General features: G+C 44.1%; 1 protein-coding gene across 2 annotated transcripts in view; it reads right to left on the bottom strand.

Moving 5' to 3' along the window:
• The window catches only part of SCHIP1 (schwannomin interacting protein 1), a 594,363-nt gene that overhangs the window by 211,436 nt on the left and 360,980 nt on the right, over positions 1 to 21,947 (bottom strand). The window lies entirely within an intron of this gene.

A 21,947-nucleotide genomic window follows, 5' to 3' on the forward strand; every position in this document is an offset into this window, starting at 1 on the left:
ACCAGCCATTATTCTCTATGGGATGTCCAAAGGGATGGAAGGGGGCATTTTCTGAGCCAACACCTCTAAATTTGTAGGTAACCCACGCCTTTCTTCCCCCTAAAGACCACCTGAATTACAGGTGACTTGCACACTGGGATCCAATTCTATGGGCCTTGAACAAGCTGCCACTGGCTACTCTCCTATGGAAACAATGAAGAATCCGTAGCTTACTGCTGAGATGTGGAGTTGAAACGGTGCTCAGCAGCAGCAAGCTAGGTCTCTTTTGGAGCTCAGGCAGAAGGGGGAGCAGCAGAATGGGGTAGGCCTTCCCTCTGCCTGCCCCGCGAGCCTCGTGCCTGCCTCCTGCAGCACCGGTGCAGAGCTTGGCTCCATGTCTGTTCTCTCTCTTGCTGCTCCGTCTGCCTGAGGTGGTGGCTTAAAGGGCCCTGTCCTCTCACCGCTGTGGTAAGCTAGGACTGCTTTGGAGATTGGGTGTGGTGGGGGGGGAGAATGGGATGGAAATCCACTCTGCCTGTCCTCCCCTGCTCTCTGCAGCAGTGGCGCAGGGCTTGGCTCCATGCCTGTCGTCTCGCTTGGTGCCTGCAGTGGCTGCCTGAGCCTCTCTTCTATAGCTGAATAACCTGGCCCAGCAGAGTTTGGCCCCAGGGGCCAACCTGGGAAAACGGCAAAGCCGGATTATGCCGGGTTGGTATAAATCCGGCTTTAAAAGCTTGTTCTCACACTCCTGTGTGGGATGTGCTCCCCCTCACCTTGGTGTCTGTGGTGTTCTATTGTTGGTAAATCACGCAGGAATTGTCATTCTCTTAATTGACAATACTATATTAATATTATGAACCTGAGGACTGCATTTATAGACAGCCTTTCTGCTTGCTTTCTTGAAGCTCTCTGCCTGTCAACCACACCCCTCCCTTAGTCTCTCTCCGATTGTTTCTCTCTCTTAAAGGAACCTTATCCTCACTGTGTTTACATTGCTTTTTTTTTAGGTACCTGCAAGGCCAAAAAAAATCTCTTTATGCAGGCTTTTATTTGAGGGGTTCTGTGATGGAAAGCAGAGTTTCCAGTGATCCCACTCGCCAGGCACCATAGCAAATCCTGGCCTACAGAGCCAATGAGAGGCTGTGGAACCGCTGAGAGAGAGTTAGGAGTTAGGAGCAGGGAAAGTTGGTTTTCACCTCAGATAGGGCTGAGGAAGTGACAGAGACACAGAGGAAGTGACCAGGAGATTCATTAGGTTGTTAGGCTTCTTTCAGTGAAGGAAAAGAACTCAGACATATATAGGTACATAGGAGCATCCCTGCAGGCTTCCAAGGGACGTCGTCAAGCATTGCTGGGAGTGTGCATGCAGCCCATTTGCCCAGGTTGCCTGCTGGTAGCAGGCAATTGCCAGGAGACTTGCCACCCGCGGCAAAATGCTGGGAGTTTGCTCTCCACTGGCGGGAACCTGGCAAGCCTACCACTCTGGCAGGAATGGCCTGCCAGCGACCGTGTAGTAACTGGGGTGACATCATCGCTAGTGTGTGCAGCCTTGAGTTAATTTCATTGAGGACAAGTGAGGGCAATACAAATTTTTGCAAGCAGCGTTAAGATTGTCTAAAAGGGAGGCATTTTTTTAGCGCTGCTGAAAACTTTCAAGGAAAAAAATGAGCAATTTCCATCCAGCCCTAATCCCAAGTTCATTTGTATAGAAGAAAGTGAATGCTTTTAGCCATTTCCTCAGATAGTGGCAGTAAGAATTCCCTGTTGAGGGTGGGAGTGGAGAAAAGGAAACAGTGGTTTCTTTGAATGCTATACTTAACATAATCCTATAATGTACAATAAATTATAACTGGGTTGTGGTAAAACACAAATTATTTTCATGGTCTTACTAATGAAAAAGCCATCAAACAATGCCATAGGCTCTGTCATATAGTAGATGAGGTACAGTAATTCACTTCTATGTGGTTGTGCAGGATAAACCAGCCAGAGGTTTATGAAGATGTACAGTGACAGCAGTGACCAGATATTAGTCCATTATAAGTCTCTTTCCAGCCACACTTTGCTTAGGGGGCCGTGGTGCAATTACCTTTAATCCCTGTGCATTTGATTAGCTGCAATGCCAGCAGGGAACTGCTGGAAAGGACAATGTGCTTTGCTTCGGCCCAAGCCTCTGCTTGTAAATCAATTTATTACGATAGATTTCCATTACCTTACATTAGTGTTCATAGTAGAAGAGAAATGATTGGTTTAATATACCAGAAGAACTCCCCATTTTTGTGCTGAGAAAGAGAACAGCAGGTTACATTTAAAGGAAAAGCCTTCGATACCTGGCTTTCATGTCTGTCTCATTTGCGGAAACATCACTCGATTTAGATAGAATTCTTGTTTTTGTTCGTCACTTACTGTTAAAGTCACAAGCGGCTCTCAGAGATCAGTGCAGAATTACAGCAGAAGGAAGATACAGCCCATATATCTTGTGTTTCCCCCAAGTGTTAAAAACAGCCCTGTTTCTGGAGGTCTTTAATGGTAATGTTGTTATGTAGTTAGGAGTGACTTCAAGTTTGGCGCTGTATTTCTAATAATGCTGTCTTTACTGACGTTGGAAAAAGGAGAATTTGGAGTCTGCTTTATAGACTAGTATAAAGGTAAAGGTAGACCCCTGTGCAAGCACCGAGTCATTACTGACCCATGGGGGGACGTCGCATCACAATGTTTTCTTGGCAGATTTTTTATGGGGTGGTTTGCCGTTGCTTTCCCCAGTCATCTACACTTTACGCCCAGGAAACTGGGTACTCATTTTACCGACCTCAGAAGGATGGAAGGCTGAGTCAGCCTTGAGCCGGCTACCTGAACTCAGGTCATGAGCAGAGCTTGGACTGCAGTACTGCAGCTTACCACTCTGCGCCACGGGGCTCTTCCCCTTACAGACTAGTAGTTGACTATTATTGTAATCCAAGCAAGGATGCATGAGAGTCATGGAGGGAAGCTCATCCTCCTCCCCGCATTTCTGTAGCTATCCCTTTGAAAAGCAGACTGATACTCTTAGGGGTTTCCTCCCTTCTGTCTTCACCTCTCCTTCTTCACAACCTTTTCCTTCTTTCAGCCATGAGCAAAGATGTATCACCTGCATCTTCCAGCATTCTAGCTTAGACAGTTTAGAATGCTCTCTCTTCTCTTTCCTATCCAAAGTGTATCTTCTTGCAACAAAGGACTCTTATTTCATTACTAAAGACAACAAGGGCTACATATAAGCTTATTCCTTAACAGCACACATGCACATGCTTAGCTGCACTCACTAGGCTACTCTGCCTTCAATTGCAGCTGGGGCAATTTTCCTAGAGCTAAAAGGGACTGCTGGGGGGAGATTCTGCAGATGAATGGGTTGGTGCATGAGCACAGATGAAGCAGAGCATTTAATACACCTAAATTAGGATGGAGCGGTCACATCTCCAGAGCAGCTAGTCTCAAATTTGGAAGTGTGTGGCTGCAAAGGTATATGCCCAGCTGGTACTGCTACATATGGGGAAAGCAATTGGAAAACTCTCTTAGGGATGACACAGCCAAAACACACGGACTTTAAAGCTATGGTGCTACATGCACAAACCTGGGAAAGGTTATTACTGACGGAACTACCTAAAATCCGCTTGTTAAGTCTCATTGATTTCAGTGAGAGACATGAAGCACATTCTTTATCATTGCAATTGAAATCAATAGGATTTAAAAGGATTTAATTTTGCCTGGATCATGTTTCAAATTATTACAAATTCCTTCACAAGAGATGTCTGTTATCTAGACATATCAGAACAGCACCTGCTTCCTCTCTGCTTGGCTACTGGGGCATTGAATGATTTTTAGCACTGGGAAGGGGAGGCTAGGGAGACACCAACCGAGCCAGGGCTATTCCCACTCCACCAGAAGAATGAGCAGCTCCTGGCTTTTCTGTGCTCTTAGCAAGTTATTTAATACACTCACAGAGCCCGTTGGAGCAGGAGATACCAGCTACATATTATGCAGCTGCTGCTAGTCTGCAGGCTCTTCCCCATTTCCTCCCGTCAGCATTGTTGTGAAGTAGGGAGAATTTAATATTGTATTTTAAAATGGCCGTTTCCACACGGCTTACCTGGCTTTGCAATGTCCCGGTAGATCGCGCAAAAAACGCAGAAGATCGCATTTCCTCGCGTGAGATTTGTGTGACGTCACGTGACATCGCACAAATCTCGCATGAGAAAATGAGATTTTCCACGTTTTTTGCGCAATCTACCGGGACGTTGCGAAGCCAGGTAAGCCGTGAGGAAACGGCCAATGTTGTGACGAGGGGTATACATTTAATCAATCAATAATAAAAATAAGGTCGACAGAGGAAAACAGGCTGTGGAGCTACCAATCCAGAACAAGCTGCAAAATGCCATTGTGAAGTTCTGGACCAGGAAAAATGCATGAAAAATGCAAGCTTGTGAGTGTGAATGCAAGTATAAGACTCACATGCAGAGCACTGCAACCCAATCTCGAAACCGCCACAATGAAACCGTTCAACAAATTAGGTCAAAAGGGACCATTAACAGCCTGGCTTTCTTGTATCTCTGGCTATGATCATAGAAGCTGCCACATCTTTGGTAGCTCTGTATAAGAGAGGTATGACATCTGATGGACAGTGCCCTGTAGCTTTTCTTTTCCTGAGCCAGAGAACACAGCAAGAACGAGCATGCAACTCCACTGAGCAAAAAGTTTACTGAGTAACATTATCTTTGCCATCTTTTCGATTATACAGTATGCAGGACAATTCACTCTGGACATAACCTCAGCATTCTGGAAAATTGCCTCTGTTGTGCCATGATTTGAAAGAGGGAAGGGAAAATATATAATGGATGAAACCAAGTTTGCAAGGAGTGTCAGACAAGGACTAAATGATGGGACTCATCATAACCCCAAAGTTATTTTATGACACGTTTTTATGATTCAGGGAGCATTTTACTGGTCCAGGCTGAGGATGGAATCAGAGCCTTCCAGGAGATTTTCCGGTTCACTCAATGTTTTAAAAATACTGAAAAAGCCTGTTGGCTTACAGGCTCAGTCTTGAGCAAATGTACAAATGGCCATGCCGGGGCAGCAAATCTGCTCGACCTTCATTAGAAAGCTCCAGAACTGTGCAATCTATTTGTACCTACAAGAATGAGTTCACAAGCCAACAGTTGCTAGCAATAAACTTTGTGGCTTGAGATAACAAAGATTAGGTATGGGCTTTAAAGGTCTTCCCGATCTTTCTCAGCTCAAGGACATCAGCCTGAGTGACATCAGAGTAGTTAAACCAGTGGCAGCCAGAGGGCCTGTCGCATCCCTCATGGGGCCATGGGCATATCACTGCACAGGTGCTGGCAATTCTAGTAATAACTGTTTAAGATCTCTGTGAAGAAAATTAAATTAGAAAGTGGGCTAATGTCAAAGAAAAAGTCCAAATCTAATATGTCAATAGTCAGGTTGTGTAAAAAGATTGCGAGTCTCTCTCCATATTGAGCAGAGATTTCTCAAGGAGCAATATCTGCGGAAATAGCTATTGGCTAGAGCCTGAAGTGAAAGTTACTGTTTGTAACATGTAGGGCCAGGGTTCCCCACGTTTGCCTTTGACACTGGCGGGGGAAACTAATTTCCCAGGCATGGAAGGGCCACGTTCTAATCAGAACCACAGCACAGGGGGAGTAGGCACTTCAGGCATCCCACCATTTTCCTGACCCCAAATGGCCCTGGAGGCACTGTTTGTCCCATTGTGGGGCTGTATGTGTATGGATGGACTACATGTATAGGGAACCTGAAAGGGCAAATAACACCCCCCCCCGAGTGCTTTGGGTCAGGAATGACACAGGGAAAGGCTGAAGCACATTCTCTCTCCCCCTCTCTGCCCCATGCTGTGGTCCCTGTCCAAATCAGGGCCCTGCATACCTGGGAAATTAGTTCCTCCATTTCTGTTGCCTGATGATAGGCATCAAAGTCAGGTCAAATAGAAATGAGTCTATTTGACTTGCAGGCGGCAGTGCGGGGGGCTGGGAGGCCACCCATGCCATTTGCCTGCCCTGCAGGACAGGGGGCAGCCGGCTTGCTGCGCACCCCCTGTCCTGTGGGGCAGGTGAATTGCGTGGGTGGCTTCCCATCCCCCCGCACTGCCTCCGCCAACTCTGCTGCACACTGGGGCAGCGGAAGTGGCCGGCTTGCCGCACATGCCCTGTCCTGTGGGGCAGGCGAAAGGCAGTGTGGGGGGCTGGGAGACCTCCTGCGTCATTCGCCTGCCCCGCAGGACAGGGGGCAGCCGGCTTGCTGCGCACTCCTGTCCTGTGGGGCAGGCGAATGGTGCGGGTGGCTTCCCAGCCACCCGCACTGCCTCCGCCAACTCTGCTGCACACTGGGGCAGCGGAAGTGGCCAGCTTGCCGCACATGCCCTGTCCTGTGGGGCAGGCGAAAGGCAGTGTGGGGGGCTGGGAGACCTCCTGTGCCATTCGCCTGCCCCACAGGACAGGGGGCAGCTGCGCACCCCCTGTCTTGTGGGGCAGGCAAATGGCGTGGGTGGCTTCCCAGCCACCCGCGCTGCCTCCGCCAACTCGGCTGCACACTGGGGCAACCGGTGAGCCACGTGGGCAGCACACTTCTTCCTGCATGATGACATCACGGAAGTGATATCACCACGCAGTGCTGAAGAGCTGGACTTGGGTTGCCCTGGGCACCGGCAACCTCAGATCTAGCCCTGCTGACCGTGGCAGTATAGAGAGGGACTATGACTTCCTGTGATTTCAATGCAATGGCCCTTTTGATACAACCCAAGACTGAGTTTGCCTTTTTTGCCACCACATCATACTGACTGCTCATATTTAGTTTACAGTCCATTCTTACTTCAAGATCTCTTCTGCATACACTACTACCCAAAAGTGTATCCCCCATCCTGTATTTGTGCTTCACATCTTTTTGGCCCAGATGTAATACTGTGCACTTATCTATGTTGAATTGTATCCTGTTCACAACTGCCCACTTCTCCAAAGTATTCAGGTCTTGTTGAATTTTAACTCTTGGGTGTTTGCCACTCCTCCCAATTTGGTATCATCAGCAAATTTAATGAGTAGCCTGTTTACCTCTTCATCCAGATCATTGATAAAAATATTGAAAACCGAGGCCTGTGGCACCCAGCTTGAAGAAAGGGATTGTGGGAGTTTTAAAAGGAAGTAGATGGTTTTAAATCCATGGTTGTGGGCATATAGGAAGGCAGGCTGTCCAGTGACCTTTTCAGTCTCTTCTATCAATGAACACAGTCATATTTCTGTATCTGTTTCTGCTGCAGTCTCTCCCTCCCCACCATTGTTTGTCATGAAATATACAGAGCCCTGATCAAAGACTAACAGATGGGATGCTAGTCACATCTCTCCTATTTGTAGCTAGGACTTTAGACTGTGAATTGGATGTCCTTAGGCAGGATTTGGCATTTGAAGAAGAGAAATGGAAGGAACCACCTTTCATAGTGAAGTTAACAGCTGTAGCCAAACAAGCCCAATCAAAAATTTATTCTGTTTATCTTTAAGAAGGGGGGAACTAGCTCCTCCCTCTTTCCCTTGAGCCTATGTTTCATTATTTAAAAGCTCTCGTATGGAGGATTATCAAGATTGTCTTAGCAGTTTCAGAGCCACGAAAAGCATGCAGCAAGGATACTGTTTGAGCTTAATACAGAATTCAGCAGAACTAACATGACATTTGAAAAAAAATCTTAACCTAATTTATGATGTTAAGTGGTTGTTTAAAAGAAGGTCTAGGAAACAGCAGAGGACAACTGAAAATGGAAGCTGGGTGTTTCTTTAAAAAAGGAGTGAAATGTTCCAGGAAGGGTTGGCCTCTCCTGTTGCTTTAGGCCTCTGCTGACCTATTCCCACTGTCAACTTTTTAGCAGTAAACTAGTAAACTGGAATAATTTCTTCTGTAAAGCACCACATGATACCTCACATCTCCACTTACCTGTGTACATTACAGTTGCCAGCTCTGTGCTGGCAAAAGCAGAGAGATTTTTAGGATGATGCCTAGGGAAGGTAGAATTTGGGGGGGGGGGTGATGTCATTTCTGGGCGATGCCCTAAGAATCCCACCCCCCCAAACCTCTGTGGTCAAGATTGGGGGAAACTACTTGAGGGAATATCTGGGGAAAGACATGCCCACCAGAAGAATGCCACAGTAAAGCTTCGCCATTGATACCACACCCCCATTTCGCCCCTGCTCTTCAAATGATCAAGGGGAGGGGGAAACTGAGACTAGGGAAGGAGATTGCCTGCTGCCACCAACGAATGATAATCCTATCCATTAATGTCTAGTCTAAGGTGGGCATGGGGTGGAGTAGGTGCCATTCTAAAGTGCTTGGTAGGAGGTTTCAGTATAGGGCACTGGCCAAGGTCACACGATTCTCAGAAAAGGGGGAAGTGAAACATTGTTGAAAACAGATGCAAAATAAAAAGGACACTCTCATGGAGTTATTCCCTGTTTTAGTAATCCTGCCCCCCCTCTTATGCTGTACCCCTCCCTCATTACCCTCCCCTGTCTGGGGACAGTAAACAAAGCACTTTGAAACTTAGAGTTGCTAGGGGGGCCAGGGGTCAAAACGGGGGTGCAGGAGAGAGGGGGTGGCAGGGTGCTTACCTCTCACATGTGCGCTTTGCACACGTGCGTGCTACCATGTTTTCCCATTCCACTGAACTCACTTTAGTGTACTCAGTGTTCCCTCCCTTGTGCTGGAAAATGATGTCATTTTCCAGTACAAAGGAGCAGCCTCAGGGCACGTTGAAGTAAAAAAAATGGCCATTTGGCGGCTGAAGCCAATGGGGGATGGCAAGCCTAGTAAAACTCTTATGTCTAAGGCTTGATTTAAACATGATGCAGGTTTGCACAGGTGGCAGCCCAGTTTAAACAAGACCCTGGGCAAATGTGGCTATGGAGATGCTGTTGCTTCTATTTGCGAAACCACATTAGTTGGTGGCTGCATGTAAGTTTTGCAAAGGTGCAGGAAGAAGATGGCTAAAAGCACTTCTACTCCGCACCATGGCTGTGAGGAGAAAAATCTGAGAAGCACAAAACTTCCATGCCAAGCCTCTGCATTGTCCACCAACAAACACGAAGACTTTGTAAAATCTCGTGTGGAAGCTATTTTGCCTTGTTGGCTTCATGTGGAAATCTGGCCACAGAGGGAGGAAATAGCCTTGGCCAAGACTTTCTTTTTCCTGGAAATGGAAAGAGACAAGCCCTTGAAGCCTTGCTTTACCTGAAGAGAAGGTAGGAACCTTCAAAGGAGAGCGGGGTGGGGGTGGGGTGTTTCCATATGGCTAGTCTTCCATATAGCCTGGTTCTTTCCTCTTTCAGAGGAGACTTACAAAAAGCTTCCATGCAGCATCTTTCTTTTTCAGACACACACACCAGTCCCATTCTGGGGAACTGTGATATCTCCTATGCTTAGCATTGTTCAAAACAGATTTTTTTGTCTCCTAAGGAGTCACCATTGTATTAATTCAGGTTTGAGGTAGGAGGTTAGCGAGCTATTTGCACTCCATCTGTGTTCCTTGTCACTGAGGCATCAACCATAAAACCTGCCATGCAACAACAAAGCGTGCCAGTGTTCTGTAACAGACGGTATTAACAATGAGAAGTGGCTGTCCTCTCACCTTTCAGAGATTAACCTCTATGGATTTACAATGCCGCTTCACAGTAACAATACCCACGCAGCCTCAGGGATGGACGGACTGCACCTTGCCACTGTGACTGCAGCAGAATGTGTACGCCTGATCTGTATTCATTTCCAAGTATTCCAGGCTGACCTTTGTTCTCTGAAGGGGGAACCTAGCCAGCCCCAGGCCTGTAACATTCTCATTTCTCTGAAGTTCCAATTGCTGTAATGGATATTGTGGGAAATTTCATGGCCCTTGAGCAGGCATAGCAGGAGGCACTCATGGGATTAAGGACGCCCCCCACCCTCATTTTAAAAAAGTTATTTTCTTTCATCCGCTTTCTTCTCTGCAATATTTTTTCAGTCACATTTTCAGACACAAGGCTGCTCGGGAACTTTATTATTATGGCTATGCTTCTGTTACAGACAGATGCCTAATCAGGATCTTCCTGTTATAATCTCAACAAAAAGCCCAGGCACAAAAATGGGGATTTTGGAAACCTGCTTGGTATGATATTTGATTTCAGCCTCAATGAAAAACACTGTTTCAGGTTACCTTACTCTGAAACAGTTGGGCAGTATCTTTAAGGCTACAACTTAGGGCAGAACAACACTTTCAGTATTGTTCCACAATTATTAATTTTTTTTGTTTAGTTAAATGGTGCTGCAGGGACCCCCCCAATTTAAAGGAAGAGAAGTATGTCTGTGTGGGGGGAGGGAAGGGGACTGTTTAACAATCTGCCCTTGTTGTGCTGAAAACCATCACCATAAATCTTTACCCCAAAATTTGTACCCTTGCTGTAATACATAGGTAAGGCAAAGAGCTATTTTCTGTGCTCTGGACTTATTGGGTCCCTGAATACCAGTGTTATTAATTGAACTGAGCAGACATTTCTCTAAACAAATGTGTGTGTGTGTGTGTGTGTGTGTGTGTGTGTGTTTGGGGGAGGCTCTTTTCTTTTGTGTTTCAGGAGATTAATCAAGATCTTTTAAAGGTCAGAACTAGCCTGAGGATCCATGCAGATCCAAAACAACCCTACTTCCAGCAGAAGACAAATAACAGGGTTTTTTTAAAAAGAACAGAAACTGGTTAGAGAGTGGAACTATCACCATGTGGTATACACACTTATACACACTTTTTTTTATCCTACTATAATCCTTGATTAAAATGGTTTTGAGAGGTTTTTTTAAATAATATATATAAAAACTCAGTTTAAATTCCCAGTAATCCTTGTTTTGCTACTTTATCTACTAAACAATGGATTCTAGTTATCTATGAAATGGAAAAGGAAAATATATAATGTCCAAAGCCATGAATGAAGAAAAGGTGGGAATTCAATGTTGTGTATACTGTTGAAAACTGTAAACTAGATTAAAGCTACAATCCTGAATGCACTGACTAGGGAGTAAATCCTATTGAACTGAGACTTATCTCTGCATAGTTCAATAGGAAGGAACATGTTTCAGAGAGGAATTACTCTGTTAAGAATTCAATGGTATCAATCTTCATTTCCCCATTGATTTCCAGGTTGGAAACAAATAACATTGAATAAGAATCAAGATGGCCAGGGCTGGTTCTGGGGGGGGAGGGGGCTCTGAGAAGAGACTGTGTGGGCCTTTTCTCCCCACCATGCCCCCTGCTTGTACACTCTTCACACCCACTATGGATGACAGGATATGGTAGACAGATCCTTGGACCATTGCAGCAAGACACAGGTTCGTGGTTAAATGGCTTTTATTCAGAGATCAGATCATTTCCATATATATGTCCATTGGACTACTCAGAAGCAAGGTAGGCATCTAAGCAGCAAGAGTGAAAGTTGATAGGAATGACATCATGTGAAAGAGATTTCTCTTTTAACATTCAAGTCTGCTCTTCCCTCCCCCCCTCCCATCATAAACAAGGTTTTGGCGCTCTCCTTGTGTGAGAACGTTCTACATATTTGCAATATCAAGTTGAGTCACTAAGAAGCAAGACATAGCAAAGCCTGAGAGTACAAGGTCATAAACACTGGAAGCTGTTACAGTCCATCAGATAGACTGTGAAAGAGTTATAACACTGGTAAAATGACATTGAGTTACAGCAGGATACAGTGGTTCAGCACAGAAGGGTCATTTATATTGGCATGGATGGGGCTCATACATGACACCCACCAATAAGCTTGTCTCCACTGCCTATCGATTCATCCTTTCTCCATCTACTCACTTGTGAGTCTTCCTACTGCCTGTGTTCCCAGCCCCATGCACCACCCCTACAACCTTCCTTCAGCTGGGAGTGTGGCAGGTGGGTTCACAAGTGGGCGTAGGAATGGCAGATGGTCCAGTGGGCTTTGCTGGAAGCCCTGAGTCTTGGCATACCTTGAGGTATGCTGGTGCCAGCCCTGAAGATGGCACAATATTGTCCTATCTGGGAATGAATACACATCTTTGAGATGAAAAAAATGAACACACAGTTAATTGCCATGTGGAAGCCTCATTACCACTGCAATGTGTCGACAGCTTCACTGCCAGCAAGGAAACCACACAAACCTGTTCCCATGTGGAAACCACCACAGAGATTTCCCTGAACATACCTTTTTCATGCTTTCACTCTCTTTCTATGTAACCATGGGTGCATACACAGTTAACATCTAGTTTTATGAAGTGAAAGGCATTAGTGTTCCTCTAACAAACCATCAAGAGTGATCTACAGCCTTTGTTCACCAGAGGTCAAAAGTTACCCAAATAAGGAATCCACTCCAAAAAGAGAGGGTTTTCTGGAGGTTAACATGAAGGACATTTGGCTGGATGTGAGAAAGCAAGTTATACAGACTGTCAGCTAAGCAGAGCATTTTGGTCTCTCTAGTGCTGTCAATCCCTCACGTTTCATAAGCAGTGAGAAAAAAATGGCAGAGTTCCAATATGCAGCAGAAAGGTTAAGACTGTCAAGCAGGTACCACTGCAGTAAAAAGAAGGGCAAAAAATAGAATACCAGCTAGGAGAAACTGCTGTTGGTTCTAATTAAACCTAAGCAGCAGAAATAGTCCTTTGTACGTAAACTTCTTACCATAGCACACCAAGTCAGAATCAAAAATGTATTCCATAGCAAGAATCCCCCACAGAAGGTATGGTAGGTTTTTAATTGAAGGTCTTTGCCAACTTGACCTGTCATAAATTGATAACTCAGACTACTTGCCCTGAAGTAATCTGCATATATATGTTATCAAGTCACCTTTAAAACTGCTGAAACGGCTATGCTTAGTTTACATGAAGATATACAGTGTTGTAAAGACTCGGTTGAAAAGCCTGCCCTGGGAAAACATTAAATGATGTAAAATTTCATCCAGTTCCATCAAGCCTTTGCTGACACTTTCCCAAAAGAAGGAGGGGGAAAAAACCCAAAGAATTTTTGCTGCATAGGCCTAGTAAACCTCGACAAAAGGGACAGGCGATAGGGAAATGGAAGGCATCTTTCAAAGCCACACTGAGCCTATGGAGAAATGTGTCGAGCGCTCAGGAACACTGGTTAACGTGTCCTTGTGCCTAATGCAATACGGTCTCCCCCTATTATTTTCACTTAGCTATGCCTTCTTTGCAGATGTGACAGCTAGTAAGGTGTAGTGGTCAGACTCAAACTAGTACTAGGGAGACCAGGGTACAAATCCCTACTCAGCCAAAGAGCACACTGAGTGACTTTTGACCAGTGAATTGCTTTCAGCGTAACATACCTCAAAATGTTGCTGTGAAGATAAAATAGAGGAGCAGAGAATCATGAATACCACCCTGGGAGAATAGTGGGATAAAAATAAAATAATTTGATAGAAGTGCAGGCCAGACTATTGGTCTTTTCAGCTTGCTACTGAAAAGAGCAATAGTCAGTTGTGTTAGTCTGTTGCTGCAAAATAGTAGAGTCCAGCAGCACCTTTGAAACTAACCAACTTTTATTGTAGCATAAGCTTTCAAGAACCACAGCTGTTTTCATCAAATACATCTGATGAAGAGAGCTGTGGTTCTCAAAAGCTTAAGCTACAATAAAAGTTGGTTAGTCTTAAAAGTGCTACTGGACTCTTTACCATTCCACTAATAAAGCACTTTCAAAACAAAGCTGATAAATGAAGAGATGCCCTGCCTACAGACTTACAGTCTAATATAGGGGTCCCCCAACATGGTGCCTACGGGCACCACGGTGCATACTGATAGCTTTCTTGGTGCCTGCCAGGTGTTGCTAACCTGGATGTTACCAACGTAGCTGGGTGAAGTGGATGAAACTTCTTCTTAGTCAGTGTTAAAATGCAGTTGCATCAATTACTTTCTAGATTTTTTAAATAGTGTAATGGTTTGCTATTTGTTTTGACCTAAAACCTTTGCCTTTGGACCTTTAGTTCAGTACTTCAGAAAGGAGCTCTGACTCTTGAAAGCGTACACCCTGAGAATCTTGTTGATCTCTAAGGTGCTACTGAACTCAAATCTTGCTGTTCTATGGCAGACCTTTGGGGAGGTGATGAAATTAACAAACCCTCTAAGGACCTATCTCAGCCTGCTCTGTCTTTTTAGACTACCCTTGTGCAGAGAGGTGAAATTGACAGAGCCTTTGGCTCTGTCTTTTTAAACTATGCTTCTTGGCTAACATTCATCTGCCTACACTTGAGCTTCCTCAGTTAGATGTCTTGTGTAGAGGGACTCTAACTGAAAACCTTTTCCTCAGTACTGACTAAAAACTGTAGTTCACTCTGTCCCCTAGAGTACTGTACAACTACCATCCATTCACAGCACATTCCATTCACCCATCTAGTCCCCCTCCTTCTTTCCTCAGAGGCCTGCATTTAAACCTAAAATAACCACTTTTTTTTTAAAAAAAAGAACATATTAGCAAGCAGAAATAAAATCTAAACTAAATACCTTATATGCAAAACATGACAGCTAGCCAATTGACCTCTGAAGTGATCTTTTCCACTTGCTAGAATTGTAAATGAAAGAGGAAACATTTCAACCTTTCTTTCTAGGGAAAAAAATGTAGATACAACAGAATAAAGTTGTTTTAATATAAAGTTGGTGGAATGCAAGAGCAGTTGGGAAAGGACTCTTTCATGCTACTAAATTAACTATCCACAGACATTGCCCCATATCTGCCTTAAGAGGAGGGGGGGGGCTGTGTAAATGAATAGTTTCTTCAAGCAGATCACAAGGTCAGCATTAATTTTCATGCACTAATAGTGAAGTCATTTATTCCAATAAGAGGGTAGCAGGTTGATGGGCAGTTGTCAACTATGAAATGTAGTTTTCCTTAACTTTCCAATAAAGCTTTCATTGCCTAATGGGCAAAGACAGGATCCATCTGCTAGCTCGAGGGTAGAATATTTTAGGGATTAAGTGCAGAAATCCGACATGCCAGGGATCAAATTAATCTGCAGCTTGGTTTTAAATGTCTTAGCTGAAAGGAATTGTGTGATAACCCAACAGTATCTGCTTAGGAAGGAAGAACTTAATGGTGGTTACAGTACCGTTATAACAGCCTTAGCAGGGCATTTTGAACCAGATACATCAGGTGTGAGGTGGCTCATAGTTGAGCAAATTCACACTGCTTTGTGTTTTTCAAGAAATGTTAGACACACATCTATGAGCGATGGTTTCAGTACAGGGCGACCTACTGTGAAACAGGTAATTGGACCAAGTAACCCCTTTTGGTCTCCTTTCAACTATTCAGCTATGATATTATTAACCTTTCAAGCACAGTATTGTATATGTTAAGATGCTTGAGACTGATCAACTCACAGAAGTATCAATTCAAATTTTAAAATTCCTTGCTGCGTTGCTGCCTTGGTGAGGGAAAACTATTTCAGGGAGTTATTCTATGATGCTGGTTCTTCCCGCTCATCCCATACTGTTATTTCTTTTGACACTGAGTCTCCATGGCCTAGGTGTCAGTCAAGGAAGTCATATGTCTTATTAGGGTGCTAAGATTAGGAAAAGCTCCTGGCCCTGATTTAATTCCCAATGAACTTTTTAAGGCTGATTCTCAATGGTGGGTTACATCATCCCTTTGGCTCTGTCACTTTCACCTCTCTACACAAGGGTAGTTTAAAAAGTCAGAGATGGCAGAGATTGCTCCTCAGAGGGTCCTCAGAGGGTTTGTTAATTTCATCTTTGCCTCCCTGAAGGCTCTGTCAGTCCTTGCTCTCCCCTTTGGGGAGGTGACGATGAAATTAACAAACCTTCTGAGAAGTGATCTCCAGCTTTGTCTTTTTAAACTACGCTTCCTGACTAATATTGCATCTCCCTACACTTGAGTGTCCTCATGTAAGATGTTTCATGTAGAAAGACTCTTAGATACATTGATATGGGATAAAGTCACTTTTAGGCAGGCTTACACTAGTTGTGGCCCACAAAGCCAAATGTAACCCACCTGCTAATCTTGCGGCTCAGCAGGGACTGCTTTTTTTTTACAGCTTACCTGAGACAAACACCAATCATAGCTGGTGGCTGCGTTTGGCTTGGTGGATATCAAATCAGTCAGGCTTGGTCTTGGATGATATAAAACTGGACCATAAGACTGATTATCATCATAGCAGAGTACATCTGAGAGCCTGTAGACCCATACATAAATGTTAATATTTTCTGAGGAAACTGCATACATTGTAATGTACGATTTTTCTCTAGGATTATGCACTGGGGAGCTGACATACGGAAAATCTGTGTCAGAAACAAGTAGTGTGTAAAGAGGCCTTGAAATAGCATGATGCCAAAGGGGTGGGGAATAAACACTATTTTACAAGCTGCATAGACTGTGAGCCTGTACAGATTTCCAGACTACCCAGGGAGAGGTCTCTCTTTCCCCGAGGTAGATTGATCTGCATAAATCCTGTAAAATGGTAAAGAGAACTCAGGCATTTGGCAAAATGTGTGTAAGAATATGAGGTAAAGTAGGATCTTTCTTTGCATACACAGGGAAATTAGAACCTGCAGGACTCAAAATTAGGCAAAAATGTAGAGCCACAATATAAAATACAAATTTAACCTCAATTTGCCTTTTTTGTTTTTTCCCCAACATAACCCAAGGTCTTGCTTTTTATATTCTTTGTCGAAAGAGAATTTGTGGTGTGCTCTCTTTCTAACACTGTGCCCTTTGAAGGATAATGCTAAGGAGCACTAAAAGCCTTTCTGTGGGGTAGGTAATTGGGTAGACTTATTACTTTAAAGAAAGCAGGCGGATCTGTTCATGTCTCCAGAGGGAGAGATTAAAAACCTGGAGAGCTATAAAATATCCTCATCAAAGAGGATGTATTAAAGGAAGGAAAGGAGGAGAAACATTCCCAGGACTTCTGTAGAATGAAGAGGGATCTTTTGGAGGGAGGAGGGAAATGAATCTGAAGCAGAATTTTTTTTTTAATAAAAGAAAGCAAGTATTTATGGTATAGACACCAGTCTGGAAGTGACAGCTCAATGAAAAGTAAGGAACACACAGCACATATAGACAATAACAGCTAATGCAAGTCAGTGTGAATGATATCTGTGATTCTTATCGCACCTTGGTTTGAGCCACGTCTTTGTGTTTGAATGCTATTTGGCAGCACACAGCTGAAAACCTTTGGCTTCGCTGAAGGCAAAAGCAGATGCGAAGTAAAAGAGCAAACTTCAAAGGCAACAAGCCCAATGCAAAAAATTTTGAAGTTGCAGACATTGTTCGGTGCAGGAAGAAAAGTAACAGGAAGGCAAATGTTACACTGTGTTTGTGTGTGTCTTTGTGCATAGACAGGCAGACAGAAGCGCAGTGACTCAGGGCTCAGTTTATCTTGATCACTTAAAAAGCAATCCTAAGCAGAGTTACACCCTTCTAAGCCCTCTCCTTGGGACTGCACTGATAGTTATGGGTCCAGCCATACCGAATGTTCGGAATTATGTATTCACAGTGCTTTTTGTAAGAAAAAAAGAGCCAGTACTCATATATAAAGTTGCACTGATTTCCACCAATGTCTCCTCAGATCTTGAAAGAGCCCCCCCCCCCACAAAAGTGCCAATACTCAGTACCAGTGAGTACCATCACACACAAAAAGAGGCCCTGTGTAATCATAATGGTACCTCCTGCTAAAGAAGATACTTGCTTGTATCTTTTCCAATCAGAGATGATACTTCTAAACCTGGTGAATTACTGGAGAGTTACTCATTACAACAAACTGGATATCAAAGTGCTTATCACAACTGAAGCATAGGCATGGTTCCATCCAGGGCTTTTTTTCTGGGAAAAGAGGTGGTGGAACTCAGGACCACACAATGACGTTACTTTGGGTCAGCTGGAACAAGGGGAGGGGGTTAAAGTTTAAATCACTCTTGGTGAAAATGGTCACATGGCTGGTGGCCCCGCCCCCTGATCTCCAGACAGAGGGGAGTTTAGATTGCCCTCCACGCAGAAGGGGAGGGGAGGACAGAGGGGAGTTTAGATTGCCCTCCACGCAGAAGCGTGGAGGGCAATCTAAATTCCCCTCTGTCTGAAGATCAGGGCGCAGGGCCACCGGCCATGTGACCATTTTCAAGAGGTGCCAGAACTCCGTTCCACCGCGTTCCAGCTGAAAAAAAGCCCTGGTTCCATCCATCCATCCATCCATCCATCCATCCATCCATCCATCCATCCATCCATCCATCCATCCATCCATCCATCCATCCATCCATCCATCCATCCATCCATCCATCCAGCCGTCTACCCATTTATTCATTCAAACAATTTATGTGTCTTGGCTGGAAGTCTTTTAGGGCAGTTTACAATGCACATCAAACCTATTTATAATAATGCAACTCATTCAAATTAACTTTAAAAAAGCCCCCCCTCCCACCACCCCAGTAAAAGTGTACCTAGAGAACGGCTACAGTAAAACAGGAGCAGGAAAATGAAGCTGTAGAAATAGCAGAGCAGAGATACTGCAAAATAATTGCCAAAGCAAAGCAAAGCAATGAAAATAAACTGCCAGGTAAACCATTTTTTGTTTTAATCATTAAATACAAGGGAAATTTTCTGGTTTGGCAACATTGCATCAAAGTGACTTAAGGTTATTGGGAATGTAGTTTGTGCTATACTGATAATTCAATTGATGAAAGAGCTGAATAGATTTGTGGTTTGCAATTTATACAAAATGTAGTTATCCATTACATTTCTCTTCTTATGAAAAATAATGCACATCAACATTAATCAACCCAGTTGATAATTTATTTTCTACAACTTGGTACTTTGGTTCCACTGATACACATTGAAATTTATCCTACATGGAGGCCTTGGAATAAGGGAGCATGACTTGTATTCCAGTTAGAGCCAAGTTTCTGTAGAGATCTCTTTTTGTAGGCAGAATATTGATTGGGGGTCAATTTTACAGCTTAATTTCAGATGTGACCCCTATCTTGCATAGCAGTGTGTTATCTAGAAGTGAAGAGCAGGGCTGACATTTTGAGATATTATATCTTTTTCAGATGTAATTTTCACACTTACCGTAAGGCCAGTAACCATGCACAACATTGGCAGGCTTCTCTTGATCATGTTGTCAGAATAGGGGTACCACATGTATTTTGCATGCACGCACAGCTTCAGTATGCATGAGCCCAAACCCTGGAAAATCCACTGGCTTGCATGTACCATGAAAATATGCACACTGCCCCTGTTCAGACAACCTAGTGATTGAAACCTTAAGAATGAACAGAGCATGGGCTCCAGTTCTGAAAAACACCAGGCCAACAAAACACTCCACACCCGACAATAGCCCTGCAGAGAAGATTAGCACATCAAGTACCAATCCATATGCAAAAGAACCTCCTCAGGTTACAGTGAAGCCTCCCGCCATTAGCATTCCACACCCTGGGAAACTCTTACAGAATGACTCAGCTCAACCCCACCCCTCCTGAGTAGATACAAATGACCTACATCTTTTCCACACTGTGACACTGAGAGATCTCTGTCTTTTGGTGCTACACCTCTGAAGATGCCAGCCACAGCTGCTGGCGAAACGTCAGGAACTACAATGCCAAGACCACGGCAATACAGCCCGGAAAACCCCCAACAACCATCGTTCTCCGGCCGTGAAAGCCTTCGACAATACAACCTAGTGATTATGTGTATCAGGAGGAACATGCTCCTAAAAATGCAGTTACTGGCCTCCCAGAAAATGCAGACTTACTAAGAACACTTCCCTGGGAATATGCCCCACTGAATAGACCTGTGTAGGATTCTGAGCAGACTTGCTTAGAATTGCTCTCTCAATGTCTGAAAAAGGCTCGATCTGTGGCGTGATGTGAAGCATTTTTTTCACGGGGCAGATTCCAATTTCCTGACTGAAATTTTAATTTTGTCTCATGCTAGATCACATCTGGGAAACGACTTTTCACAAATGTCTAAGTTTAGTACTAGATGACATTTTTTTTTAGCCATGAGCAAAACAGCTCTTCTGTACCAATAGCTAACATGGTATCTCCTTCACCAGCTGGTACCACAGCACTGCTTAAGGCAGAAGAGGATCATATACGCTGCCTGAAAAGTTCACTGGTAGAAGGGAGGGATAAAAATGTAATAGATGGTGAAAGAGATCTTGCCCTGAAAGGAGAAGAGAAATGAGCTCAGTGACCCGCTCGTCCATTACTCAACAATTCACACAGCAGTGGTGCCTTCCTCCATCAACTACCACTACATGCTCGCTTAAGAGTGGTATTTAGTGACGGTATGTTGTATTTATCTAATAGCTGTCATCCAAATCAAGTGTTTTTTAGAGGTAGGAAGGCAGACTATAAATTTCCTGTCTAAACAATAAATATTACGAGTCTCCTACGTCTGGTATCTGCTGGACAACGTGTCTTATTGGGGAGTGGCCATGGTATCATCTGCTATCAGAGGAGAGGCCGTGCATTTTCTTTGCATGCAGAATGTTCCAGGTTCAGTCTCCAGTGTCTCCAATTAAAAGGATCAATTAGTAGGTGATGTGAAAGACCTATGGAGAGTCACCTACTGACTTTGATAGATCAATGGTCTCATTCCTTTTTTTTTTTTTTAAAGCAGCTTCATATGGATTGAAGTTATTTTGCCAGGGAGATGCTGCGGTGAGCTCTCCTTGTTTCCTTTCCACCATAACATTTATGAGATTTTATATCTATAGGATCTTACTAACTTTTCTCTCTCTCTCTTTTTTTTATTACTAACAATACAAAGGAAAGAAGGGGGGCAGAGGGAAGGGAAGAAAAAAAAACATAACAGCACAAACACTACATCTACAAATAATGCTTTCCCTTCATACTGCCATTGTTTAAAATTAAAACTTTGTAAAATACTGTTAGATTGGTAGACCTTATAAAATACAGATTACAATCAAGATTAGGTCTTCCTCCCCCCCCCCCCCGGGCCTCGGATGCAGTTCTCTCTGAACAGCTGCAGTCGCCGCGCTCGTTCCTTCCTCCCCTCCCCCTTCAGACTTGGAACCCTTCTCTTCTTGCTGCAAATCCTGCTGGAACTCTGGATGCTGACCCTCAAAGTCCCTTAGTTGATCTTCTGATATTATCTTGTAAGCTTGATCTTTGTAATTAAACCAGATACCTTCCGGAAATAACCATTTGAACTTTATTTCACGTTTCCTCAAAAGAGCCACAAACCCTTTGTATTTAAATCTTCTTTTCCGAGCTAAAAATGGAACGTCCTTCAATATCTTAACCTTATTACCCAGAAAGTCCAGATCCACATTGTATGTATTATATAGGATAGTGTCCCGAATCCTCTTAGATGAGAAGTCAATGATGATCTCGCGAGGCAGCTGATGCTTCGTTGCATATTTTGAAGAAGCCCGACGGACTTCCAAAATGGCGCTTTTAAACTCTTCTTTAGTTGCCCTCGCGGGTGTCGCCAAAAGTTCCGAGACCAGATCCCGCAAATTCTCATTTTCCTCCTCTTTCATGTTCTGGAGACGCAAAATTGTCTGTGCTCGTTCCACTTGTAGCCCAATCAGCTGGTTCTCCACCAGCTTTAATTCTTTGTTTGTTGCCCTCACGAGTAATGCATTTTCCCGAGCAGACTTCTCTGCCCCCCCCCCCCGCTGTTTCCTTAATGGTTTTCACTTCGCTTTCAATTAAGCCGACCCTTTGATCTGTTTCATTTAGCTTGTCAACAAAGGGCTTTATGGCTTCAGTCACCGACCGCTTCACCAAGTCCTCGAGAGATTCCCCTTTACCCTGCAGGGCAGCCGAGATTGACTTGCCCAAAGCGGGACTCTGCTTTTTCGTCACCATTTTAGGGGGGGGGGGGGAAACCGCCAACCAAATTCTGAAACTCAGTGAGGGGGAAGAAACCCGAGCCTTCTTAG

Source organism: Eublepharis macularius, chromosome 6, assembly GCF_028583425.1.
Source record: "Eublepharis macularius isolate TG4126 chromosome 6, MPM_Emac_v1.0, whole genome shotgun sequence".
Lineage (NCBI taxonomy): Eukaryota > Metazoa > Chordata > Lepidosauria > Squamata > Eublepharidae > Eublepharis > Eublepharis macularius.